At 33.4% G+C, this 12900-nt stretch overlaps 1 pseudogene; it reads right to left on the bottom strand.

Moving 5' to 3' along the window:
* Positions 1-12606, bottom strand: part of LOC149536183 (sesquiterpene synthase Cad-like) — a 96694-nt pseudogene extending 84088 nt beyond the window's left edge.
* Between the last annotated feature and the right edge of the window lie 294 nt (positions 12607-12900).

Genomic DNA, 12900 nt, shown 5'->3' with positions numbered 1-12900 from the left:
CTAAAGGCATTTCATGATGCACCCACAGCTGGACATTCGGGGGTCTTCAAGACCTACAGGAAGATCCGAGAGCAGTTTTCATGAAAAGGGCTCAAGGATGATGTTCAAAGGTATGTCAGGGAGTGTGTGGTTTGTCAACAGAATAAGGGAGAACACACATTTCCTGTAGGTTTATTACAGCCCTTGCCCATTCCAGATAGGAAATGGGAAAGTATTTCGATGGACTTCATCACTGGTTTACCACGAGTACAGGGAAGGGATTGCGTCTATGTGGTGGTGGACTGCTTGACGAAGTTTGCTCACTTCATTGCTATTCTGTCCACTTACACAGCAGCACAGGTGGCAGAGCTTTTCTTTAAAGAGATATTCAGGTTACATGGGTTGCCCAGATTCATTGTCAGCGACCGGGATAGTAAGTTTATGAGTGTTTTTTGGCAAGAGTTGTTTAGGTTGTGTGGTACAGATCTTACACCTAGCACTAGTTATCATCCGCAAACAGATGGGCAAATAGAGATTGTGAATAAATGGGCGGAAGGATATTTGAGGAACTATGTAACTACACAACAAAAGGCTTGGATCAGATGGTTGCATATGGAAGAGTATTGTTATAACACCACTTATCATATGTCCATCAAGATGACTCCTTTCATGGCACTCTATGGTTATGAAGCACCTAGCTTCATGGATTTAGTTTTGGGGGACAATAGAGTGCCCAAAGCCAAAAACTTATTGCAGGATAGTAAGGACATCCTGAAAGTGCTCAAAGAGAATATACAACAGGCCCAGAATCAACAAAAATTGTATGCTGATCAGCACCGAATAGAGCGTAGCTTCGAGGTAGTGGATATGGTTTACTTGAGGCTACAACCATATAGACAGTCATCGCTCAAGAAGAGTGGAGCTGAAAAGTTGAAACCTAGATTTTATGGTCCATACAGGGTGATTCGCAAAGTGGGCAAAGTCGCCTATGAGCTTGAGCTTCCAGAAGGCAATCGAGTGCACAATGTGTTTCATGTGTCTAGGCTTAAGAAAGCCATTGGTCAGAGTGTAGTGCCTTCTGCAGATTTACCCTCTTTGGATGAGGAGGGGAAGCTTGTGTTAGTACCTGAGGCTATTCTGGATACCAGAGAGAGGAAGCTTAGAAGCAGGATAGTGAAGGAGTATTTGGTCAGATGGAAAGACCTGCCGGAGGAAGATTCTACATGGGAGAGTGAGCAGGTTATTCAGCAGGCTGGACTGAGATTGCTTGAGGACAAGCAATTTCAAGGGGGGCGGACTGTAATGTCCCCATTTTAGCAGTTGACCAAGTGTGTGTGCGTTAGCCTTGTTCTACATGGTCCCGAGGGCTAACGAAGGGTTTAATGGGATCTTGGAGTGTTTTGGCCTAGTCATTTCCAGTTTGGGCCAAAACGAAGTTGATTTACTCAGTTTCAGGCATACTTACTATTTTTAGTAAGTCGGCAGGACACAGTGCAGGTCAATTTTGGTGATTGGATTTGATACTCCTCGGTCAGAGCTTTCCGATGAGCTATCACTCGCATTATTCGGAGTTCGATTGCTAATACATTTTAATGCCTGAAGTTTTATTAAAGTAACGTCTAATTTAATTGTAAAATATTAAAGTGTTACTTTAATATTTATTTTATGGTGATGTGTACCCAAGGGAGACATAAGGGGTATTTTAATATATGTTTTATATTACAAATCTTTTATCCCACATTGCCCATATGAGTTGAGCGGACCCGTGGGAATAGAATAAAAGGAAGCATCTGTGGCTTCATTAGGCAGGTTGAATATGAGAAGAAATTGGTGTGTGAGTTGCAGCTCCGTTCTTGGCATTTGAGGACGTCTATCCTCTCTTGTAACATTCTAGATGTCATTCCCTTGGGGTTTGGCCTTTGGAATTCTTTCTTATTGGCTTCATTATCAGGCAGTTTAGTTACATTTTCGGCTACAGGCAGATTTGATATTTTGCTCATATCTTCTTCACTACTTTTCCGACGCTTATGCCGCTTGGAGGGAATGGTATTATGAAGGTAGTGGACTGATTGGAGGACAAAGTATTGTAGCAGAAAATTCGTAAGCATGGGCTGGAGTATTATGACAATATTGCTGAAGTAATTAGTGAGTTGATAAATCTGCCATGTATTTGGTTTTATGAATTCTGAAAATAACATTTTATTAGCCGCAGTTCATTTCCACTTTGCATATTGTTGTAGTTTTTTTCTTGTTTATGTTGTATGATACCAATTCCATGCACGAAACACAACAAACAAATAAATGTTTGATTTCCAGAGTTATAAGGGGTTTTAAGAAGTTGAATGCAAACTGTTTTACATAATTCCTTTCAGCAATTTGGTTTAGTTTTTGGGACATTCAGGGGTGCCCATTACATCTATGCAAGAATTGTCAGATTGGTAAAATGGGAAAGACTAGCTTTAAAAGTAAAGACTCTTAGTCTGAAGATATATTAGAAATTGTGAATACTAATTTATGTGGACCCATTGGAATTGAAAGCTATACTAGAGAAAAGCTCTTCATTCTTTTTGTTGATGACTACTCAAGAATGATGATTTTCATGTATCTAAGGAACAAATCAAAAGCATTTGAGAAATTCAAATGGTATTTGGCCAGAGTAGAAAAGGAAATAGGGAAAATATTGAAATGCTTGAGGTCAGACAGAGGTGGAGAACTCATTTCACATGAGTTCAATAACTTTTGCATTGAAAGAGGAATCAAAAGATAGGTATCAGCTCCTGGAACTCCTAAGCAAAATGGAATAGCTAAAAGGAGGAACAGATCTATAATGGATTGTGCAAGAACCTTAATGATTGAAAAAGGCATTGCCATCAAATACTGGAAGGAAGCTATAAGCACTACAGTTCATACCCTAAACTGAGTACAGCTAAGAAGAGACTCATTCAAAACTCCCTATGAGCTATGGTATGGCTATAAACCTAATGTAAGTTATCCAAAAGTTTTTGGAAGTAAATTTTACATTTTGAAAGAATCTAGAAAAGGAAAATTTGATGTGAAAAGTGATGAAGGATTATTTTTGGGATACTCTTGCAAAAGTAAAGCATATAGATGTTTGAACTTGTCTACTAACAAAGTCATAGAAAGTGCACATGTGAAAGTCGATGAGTTTGTAGAAAGGACTGAAGAAGAAAGCAAAAGGGAACTAGAAGATTATAGAAGGTTTGTTTTCATTGAAATTAGTATAGTACCAATCAATCAGGAATCTTCTACTCCTTATTCATTAGTAATTGAGTTACAGGAAGTTCAAACTGAGCTACAGCAACACGAGTTAGACTCAAATGCTACCAAGAAAATGTATACCTAGTCTGAAGGACCTGAGCCAATACCTATTGAGCCAGAATAGCCAGAACCTGAAGTTCAAATACAAAATAATAACAATGATTCACAAGGCAAAGAACTTGTATCAGTAAAATATGTCAGGAGACATCATTCAGTAGACCAAATCATTAGTGACAAATCTGAAAGAACCATGACAAGAAATAAGTTGAAAGTTACTTGTTTACTTGCTGATTTTGAACCTAGAAATATCAAAGATGCTTTAGGAAATGATAGTTGGATTGAGACTATGAATGAAGAGATAGAGAAGATAGAGAAAAACAAGACATGGACTCTTGTACCCAGGCCTAAAGATAAAAATGTGATTGGAACCAAGTGGATATTTAGAAACAAGTTGACTGAAGATGGTAAGGTATCAATAAACAAAGCTAGATTAATATGCAAAGGATATGCTCAAGAAGAAGGAATAGACTATGGAGAAAATTTTACTCCTATTGCAAGACTAGAAGGAGTTAGAACCTTACTTGCATATGCTACTCACAAAGGATTCAAAGTTTATCATATGGATGTCATGTCAACATTCCTCAATGGTATACTGGATGAAGAGGTTTACATTGAACAACTTGAAGGTTTTGTTGATCCAGATAAAAGAAACATGGTTTTCAAATTACACAAGGCACTATACAGTCTGAAACAAGCCCCTAAAGCATGGTATGAAAGATTGCATAACTATCTTATTCAGATTGGTTTTCAAAGAACTAATGATAACAATAGCTTGTATATAAAGGAAAGAATTTTTAGAAAAAATGAACAAGGAATTTGAAATATCTATGTTTTGTGAGATAAAATTCTTTGTTGGTCTTCAAATTCAATAGAATAAAAATGGTATTTACATCACTCAATCAAAATACGTCAAGGAGATATTAAAAAAGTTTGGTATGGAAGATTGTAAACCAGTTGGGACTCCTATGTGTACTGGATTAAAACTTACCAAGGAAGATGAATCAAAAGAAGTAAATTAAACCTTGTATAGATCTATGATTGGAAAGTTGTAGTATGTAGTTCATACTAGATCAGATATTGCCCTTGTAGTGAGATTTTCAGCAAAATCAAGAGAAAATCACATGATGGCAATCAAAAGAATAATGAGATATTTGAAAGAAACTAAAAATTATGGTTTATGGTACAAATTTGGAGGTAATCTAGATTTAAAAGTGTTTACTAATGCTAATTGGGTAGGAAACCTTGATGACAGAAAAAGTACAAGTGGAGGAGAATTCTTTCTAGGAAAGAGGTTGGTTTCTTGGACAAGAAAAAAGAAAAATTGTACATCCCAATCTACAGCAGAGGTAGAGTATGTTGCTGCAGCAGTAAACTATTCTAATATTGTTTGGTTTAAATTGTTATTGGAAGGCATGAAGGTGGAAATCAAAGAACTAGTTGTTATGTTATGTGATAACACAAGTGAAATCAACATATCTAAGAATCTAGTGATGCATTCAAAAACCAAGCACATTGCAATAAAATATCATTTTGTTAGAGAATTAGTGCAAGATAAGGAGATCAAATTGGAATATGTCCATAGAAATGATCAAATTGCCAACATATTCAAAAAGCCATTACCTAAGGATGCATTCTTGTATCTAAGAAGTAAGTTAGGGGTCACTCCCCTATCCAAAGTTCACTAAAATGAAGTTTTAGTGATGCATCAAAACACCAAGTTAAAGATCTATCAGTTGATGTAGCATAGACAAAAAACATTGCATGTGAATTGCTACTAAAGGTACATTAAAATTCATTTGAGGTATGTTGTCTTTGGCATGTGTTGTCAAAGAGGGAGAGTTTGCTAAAGAAAGTTGTTCTAACAAGAAAAAACTTGTTAGACTTGTTTTCAAATTTCATTCTGCTATGACATATTGTGTTGCCATCAATGCCAAAGAGGGAGATTGTTAGATACAATTGTTAATTGAATGTTGTCTTTGATGTTACACAAATGTCATATCAGTCATCAGATAGAGTCTACTAAGCTCACAAGGTTAGCAAAGGAAAGTTAGCTTCTACCGAGATCACTCGGTCATCAAAGAAAATGTGACATAAAGTTAGTATCTACCAAGATCACTTGGTCATCAAAGGAAATGTGGCAGAAAGTTAACTTCTATCGAGCTCACAAGGTCAAAAAAGGAAGGTCAGTGCTAACCGGGTTCACTCGGTCTCCAAAGGACTTTTTGCAAGTTTTGCAGTGTTCATTGAGCTTCATTTGGTTAACACTAGAAAATAATTCTGGAATAGTGGTTACTGAGCTGAGTCAGCTAGCGAAGGATTTTTATTTTATTTCATGGAATTAATGTAGCTGACTAATGTTTTTTAGTTGTTGTAACTTATACATGAGCCGACTTGATAAATTTAAAAGGTATATATATAGTTGTTCAAGTTGTGAAATAATGTATGTGTGAGTGTGAAAAAGTGAATGGAAGAGCGATTATATGGATGAGAAAGGAATAAGCAAATAATGAGTGAATTTTGATGAAGGATTAGATATCTTGGAGGTGTTGCAAAGTTGTATTCGATTAGTAAGGATTTAGAAAAGAAGAACATAGATCTATAATCAGAGAAAGATAAGTTGCATATCAATTAGGTCATTTCATTGTTTCTTTCTTACCATTGTAATAGTGAATTTAGAATCTCTTTACAGAGTTGGTCTAACAACCATTTTTGTAAATCCTCTAACAAGGTGAAAATTTAGTTGAATTATTATAAAGACCTCTAACCAAGACACTCCTAATGGGGTGATTAAATCATCTAACAAGGTCACACCTAATAGTGTGTATTGTAACTAGAAGAAGTTCGAAAGCAATAGAAGGAAGCTGAGGAGCAATGATGTCTAGAGATTAAAGAAAAAGAACATAGACACAAAACTTTGGTATATAAGTTCTCTATAGAACATGTAAAATTATTTTTCATGTCTCTCAACTAGAATTTTTACTATTTTATATTTTTTACTAATTCAAATGATACTTGTGTAGCTTTCTTTCTCAATCCTCTTATCTTTAGTTTATGTTTATGTTTTGATCTTCTTACTAGCTTGTAAGCATCTTTTTAAAGATATATAAAATATGTAATGTCTTAATTGTAGCTATAGTCAATATAATATTTATGTAAATTTCATCATACTATTGATATCAATAGAGAGAGTCCTAATCCTTAATTTGAATTACTTGAAAATAAAGTATGGAATTCCAAATGTTAATTAATAATGCTAGGTGGGTTATCATCTAGTGGATTATTCTCATCTTCATAGTTTGTAACCAATTTAAATATTTTAAATCTCATCATTATATCCTTGAATATTGTTGATATATATAGATTAATTGAGACATTTAGTAGTCATCATATTTTATATAGATTAATTGAGACCTTTAGTACTCATGATAATTACTTATGGAGTGGGCTCCACTTATTATCTTTTAGATTTTTAATTTTTCGTTAGACCCCATGTTGGAAACAGTGTCTTCAAATAAGGTGACATTGAGATTGTTGAAAGTTGGTTCCTAATTATTTTGTTGAATATAAAGATGATCTTTTATCCATCAATCCACTCCAATATGCAAAGAAGATAAAAATAAGAGGTGTATCAATGTTCCAATCAAAGGGATACATAATGAAAATGGGTCATTTTAGGCCAAATCAAATAGTTCTTTTGAATACAAATAATTACAAAATATATGCTACAATAAAAGAAACTAGATAGTTTTGTACCCCTCAGAGAAAAACGTGCACGATCAAAAAAGAAGAGTGCAAAATTAGCTACAACATTAAATATTCCTAGCCCAAGTATAAGGCCATTATATTGTAATCATCCAATATATTGTAATGTTATGATTTTGTAGCATCTTATGCAATTGAAGGTTGCATCTAGTACTAAGTATTTAAGATAGTTTTTATAGGGAGATCCTTGATAGTTTCTATTTTTACAATGAGACTTGATAGGTTGTGTGGATGAAATATTCTGATTTTTAATTTATTGACACAAAGTTTCCAATTTTTCTAAAATATTATTTAAAATAATAGTGAAGGAGAAGAATTTAGAGATGAAAGTTAAATGGTATGACTATAAATATTTTATTATAAATATTAAAGTTTGAATGTTAAGATATAAGCAACAATATAAAAAGCTTTCTTCATAGCTAGACATAATCAAGAATGAAATTTCCATATTTATTTCTATGAAAAGCCACTTTGAAAAACCTTCTAGCACTAGGGTATATTCCTATTTTTTTTCCAATATAGGGGGCTATAATATTCATATCTACCAAATACGGAATTGAAGGTTTAGAAAAAAAAGTGGATAAAATTTCCATTCAATCCATTCTCAACATAAAACTCTTCATTATGATGGAGTTCCTTCCCTAATGTGGTATCAAAATTTATATGCATAGATTAAATGGGATAAGTGCACAAAGATGTGGTAACAAAAAGGTGTCACTATCTTTTTTTATCCATGCATATAATACAATCATAGTTAGAGTGATTGCACTATGGGCTAAAACAATGTGTAGTAACCCTATAGCATGATCGCACTGTCAAAAAAATGATAGAAACTCAAACTCATAACCATTTTATCATTTTCAACATTCTAAACACATTTTCTTCTTATTTCCCTACTTCTAGTACTGGGAACACACAATAAGCTACAAATTTGTTGGTCAATTCTCCTCAAAAGTGTCTCCACATCAATGCCAATAAAAATATAGTGGAAGAAGTAATTTTTTAAATGATCATTTTTTTAATTAAATTTAAAGTGTTTTAGTTCTCAATCAAACTTAACTATATTCTATTATCTTTTTAAAATAGGATTATTTAACTCCTAGGTATTATGGATAACTCTCCACCCAATCCACCATAAAACTCTCCATCACAAAACCCGTTGAATGAAGAACCTGAGCCTCAATGACTTCCATCAATTTCACTAATTTTGCTGAAACAAATCCTATTAGGGGTACAACTTACATAGTCACTTGAGTCCAGTTTGAGCTATGTAGCTTCAATTACTAGGAAACTTAATGTATGGAATAATAAGAGAGAAGAGAAAATAGTTATTATGAAAACAAGTTATCCTTTAGAGATGATTTTATTTTAAATAAAATATGACATATGTAAACTGTTTTAAAAGTTAGAAGAGAAGACGACATCCTTAGAACTAAAAGAAAGAGGTTCTGTATTATTTAATGCATCACTGATGACATAAAAATAATTTTTGGTGCTCCCCCCTCTATCAATAACGAGGTTTATAAATATTTATTAAGGAAATTGTATTGTAGGTTTATCATGGTGGTGGGTCATTATTTGAGAGAAAAGGGACACATCATGACCCTAATCTACCTATGATGCATGTTGGCAAGCCATAGGTGGAGCATTTTGGTGTTCATTATGTTGTGAAGGAACATGTAGAGGTCGATACACTAGGAAACATTAGTGCTCTAACTTAAAGTATCATTCTTTGTGTCACTCTTTCAATTGATTATGACCCTTGTTAGTCTAGACGAGGTCATATGTATGAGTAATGTTGATCTTTGTGCTTGTTTGGCACTATTGACAAAGATGATGATGAAGATGATGTGCCAATGACCTTTGAATACATCAATGCAATATTTGGATTTTAAAGAGAAATTGTATAAGGTATTCTAATGGCTTTAGTGAACTCAAATTTAGGAACATCAACAAAATTTTGGTTGAATTTCATACCTTCAACTGAAGATGATGTGACTTAATACTGAGATGTGAAAGATTAATTATCACCAACTTCTTATGTTGATTGAATGCCTTCAATATGATAGGAGGGAGTACGTACACCATCGGACATAGAACATGATGTAATGGTTTGAATCCAATATTAGATGATAGTGTACCTTCAAAATGATATGACAGTACGACTTCAACTTGAGAAATCATAGATAAATTTTCACATTTCAATTATCTTGTTGAGTGTAGGAGTATCATTCATCATCATTATCTTTCTAATTTTAATTCTCTTTTTCTTCCTATTGATGTTTCATATACCTCATCTAAAGACATTCTTCATCAACAAAGCACAAATTTTTTTGTTCACAAAATAGTCTCATTCTGGATCCCTTTTATTTTCCAAATCTCTCTCATGTTGCTCCCATGATAAAGTTTTTATATTTTTACCTTGGTGCTATGATGATTTTTTCATATCATTTAAACATACCAATTATAATTTAACTAGATAATACAATTTTTCATATTATAATTTCAATAGATTACAACATCTCAAATCAGAAATTAGAAACTGTAACATGTAAAATTAGAATAGAAAAGACTCTTTCCTCAAACTTTCCATTGGAAAAGGATTACACTTGTCTCAATTGATCAACTTGGATCATGAATAATTTGGTTTCACATGTAGAAACATAGTTTAGCATTGGAGAGAATGGTGAACAATGATAGAATATTGTGCTTTGTGACCTCCTACACCATGAGAAGTAATTTTTTGTCTGATATAGTGCACAAAAGAAAAAGTAAAACATAGAATGTGGAAATTCTTTGATAGTAAAGTATCTTTATTAATTTTTTGTATTTGAAATAGTGTGATTGCACTATAGGAAAATCTCTCTCTCTCTCTCTCTCTCTCTCTCTCTCTCTCTCTCTCTCTCTCTCTCTCTCTCTCTCTCTCTCTCTCTCTCTCTCTCTCTCTTATGGAAGTAGTTCTATTAGAATCTAGATGGAAAAAATATTGTTGAAATTTTATTTTGTACTTTACTTTGAAGCATAAGAATAAAATGTATCATTTCTTTGGTATTTATTAGAGCAAAAAACTATTTTCTATATCATTCCGCCATTAAGATGAATCACATTACTTATAAATCATAGATTTTATGTTTGAATAGCATAAAGTATATGTATGGTGTTTGTTAACTTTATGAAATTGTAGGAAAAATAACACTCATTATAGCTCCTAGACAGCCTTTTAGAGAAATAAAATAAATTAATGGAATTAAGGTTGATCAAATTATTGGGAAGGTTCATTAAGAACAATCACCTTTGTAAGATTTTTAAATTATTTATGCTCTAAATATTTAGACAATAAAAAATTAGATGTGGAAGATATTTGATTGGAACACGACTTATATTCTTTCTAGATAGTTCTAGTTTTTTGTTGACATTTGGAAGTGTTGGACGATATAGGGGAGCCCCCATAATTCTAAAAATTAGATTCTAGTATTGAAGCTCAAGAGTTTTGATATACAAACTCAAATTCTACCAAATAAATATTGGAACCTAATTCCATAGTCATTAGATGACTCTATGTGTCTTGTATTATATTTATTGAATTGGTCAGTTGCATCTAAGTCCATAACAACTCATAAATGTGGTACAAAAGTGTTGGTTGGCTTGTCAACACAATGGATGAAAGTATGAGCTAGGGATTAGAGGTATTTAAGGGAATAGTCCTTAGGATTCATAAGAAGACAAATAATTTTGGTAAGACTTTATCTTCATATTTAACATCTAGACATGTATCATTAAAAATCACTCTTTCCACAATCTAATTCAAAAATAGATAAAATAAAGTCAATGGGCCATAGGTTTGTAACAATTTCACAGTCAAACATTTACAATGTGAAGACTTGAACATAATAGAGTTAGAATTGCAATTCTATTTTTGAATTTACAAAGTTGTTTCACTTGTATATTGAGGGTTTAGAAGCATGTGAGAAGCATATCTAGAATGAAGTATGTAACATATTTATAATTAGACAGAGTTGTTAAACGATGACAAGGAGGAATGATAGAAGAAATATTAGCAGAAAATATATATAAATATGAGGATCTCTAATCATATTTAAACTAAAATCTCTAGTTTGAACACAAGTCATCATATTGAATACCATCATTAATTTTACACACATAATATACATCTATAAAACAATTATTAAACTTGTTTTGACCTAAACATATACATATATAATTCGATAGCTTTAAATATTATTCAGTAATTTATGTGCTCGAATGTATCTAAAATATCCTATAATATCAGAATTATTAATAATGTGTGATAATATTTTGCATAAATGTCTACTAGTATCGTTGCAACTATCTCTCACAATATTTCTCCATCCTCTATGTTTTCCTTTTGTCCATAACCTACTCCCGTTATATGACAAGGCTTCAACAAATCTATGTAATTATAAATACTATAGTCGGCATGTTCCACCATATTGCTTTGAAGGATTTTCATGAAACTGTTTGCTTTTTTTTTTAATGACTCCAATTTGGCACATCCGCCAACCCTAACATGGAATTAAATAATTTTCAAAGATATTTTAATCAAACAATTGGTGTGCCTTATATACTTACACTTTGTACCTACAGCTACTGCATGCAGGTGAAGCAGGGCATTTGCAGCTACAAGATCTAAGGGTATATTCTGTTTCATTGCTCCCATTTTCGGATAGGCTGGGCAAAGTACAACAAAGTATAGCAAAGTTTGGCATTTATACCATGCAATTAAATCTGGTACAAACATTTTAAATCATTTTGGACAAGAACATTTTGTGCATATCTTGCAGTCCACGCATTCCATGAAGCCATATTTCTTTGAACAATCAGATCGACCAGATCAGTTGCCTTGCCTTTGCTTCCACATTTTTCAGAAATGCCTATCAAAATATTTCCAACTGATATTTGAAAATAATCATCTTTCTATTCTGGTGTGATAGAGGCCTATATTCTGTTTAGAAGCTCCCATTGTCGTTGCTATAAAACAATTATTGGGTCAGAATGAAACAACAAATATTTTATCTAAAGATTCCATCTGTTTGATGTCAGGCGGGAACAGATGGAATTCAAAATTAATGGCAACCCACTAAGAAATAGACACAGATGGCATGAACGGTCCCACAAATACCACCTCAACAGTCAATCTGGCTTCGAGTGTGCTGGTTAAGCCCGGTCGGCATGAATGGGTTCACATCTGCTACCTCAGCAGTCAATCTAGCTTCGAGTGTGCCCGTTAAGGCCGGTCAAAAGTTAGAATCAAATTAGCAGACACAATGAATAATAAATCCCCACTAAGTAGACAAGATCTTGTGGAAGAGAAGCTTTCTAAACCACAGGGCAGAAACCATTAATGGAGGTTATGCAAGCCTAATGGGAGGATATAGAGAATTTTGTTTGTTGTGCTGGTGGAGAACGTAATGAATGTATTTTACCTTTTGTGGATGCTCCACACTCAATGTGCCAGAATAATTTTGTCTGATGCACCTGTGCCATAAATTACTCACTCTTCTACACAAGTATAAAACAATATAGAAATAAAAGTAAGAAATTCATTGTTGTTTGGATGTGAAAGCAGAAAAAAAAGGTAAAGAGTGCACTCATAATTCAATTACTAAGTAGAAAAAGAGGTACAATGGCAGCAAAATCAATTGTCGATTTGAAGTTGAAAAATGATTTGGAGAGGAAAATGAAAGTGGAAGAAGACAGGCTTAGGAAATTGCAGGAGAAAACACAGAAGGCGAAACAGTGACATAAAATTGCAGAGGAGGCTACGGCAGTCAAGAGGAA

The sequence above is a fragment of the Cupressus sempervirens genome, chromosome 10, assembly GCF_028749045.1.
Source record: "Cupressus sempervirens isolate cs-2001-9-10 chromosome 10, ASM2874904v1, whole genome shotgun sequence".
Lineage (NCBI taxonomy): Eukaryota > Viridiplantae > Streptophyta > Pinopsida > Cupressales > Cupressaceae > Cupressus > Cupressus sempervirens.
This window is presented reverse-complemented; position numbering and strand designations above follow the sequence as displayed.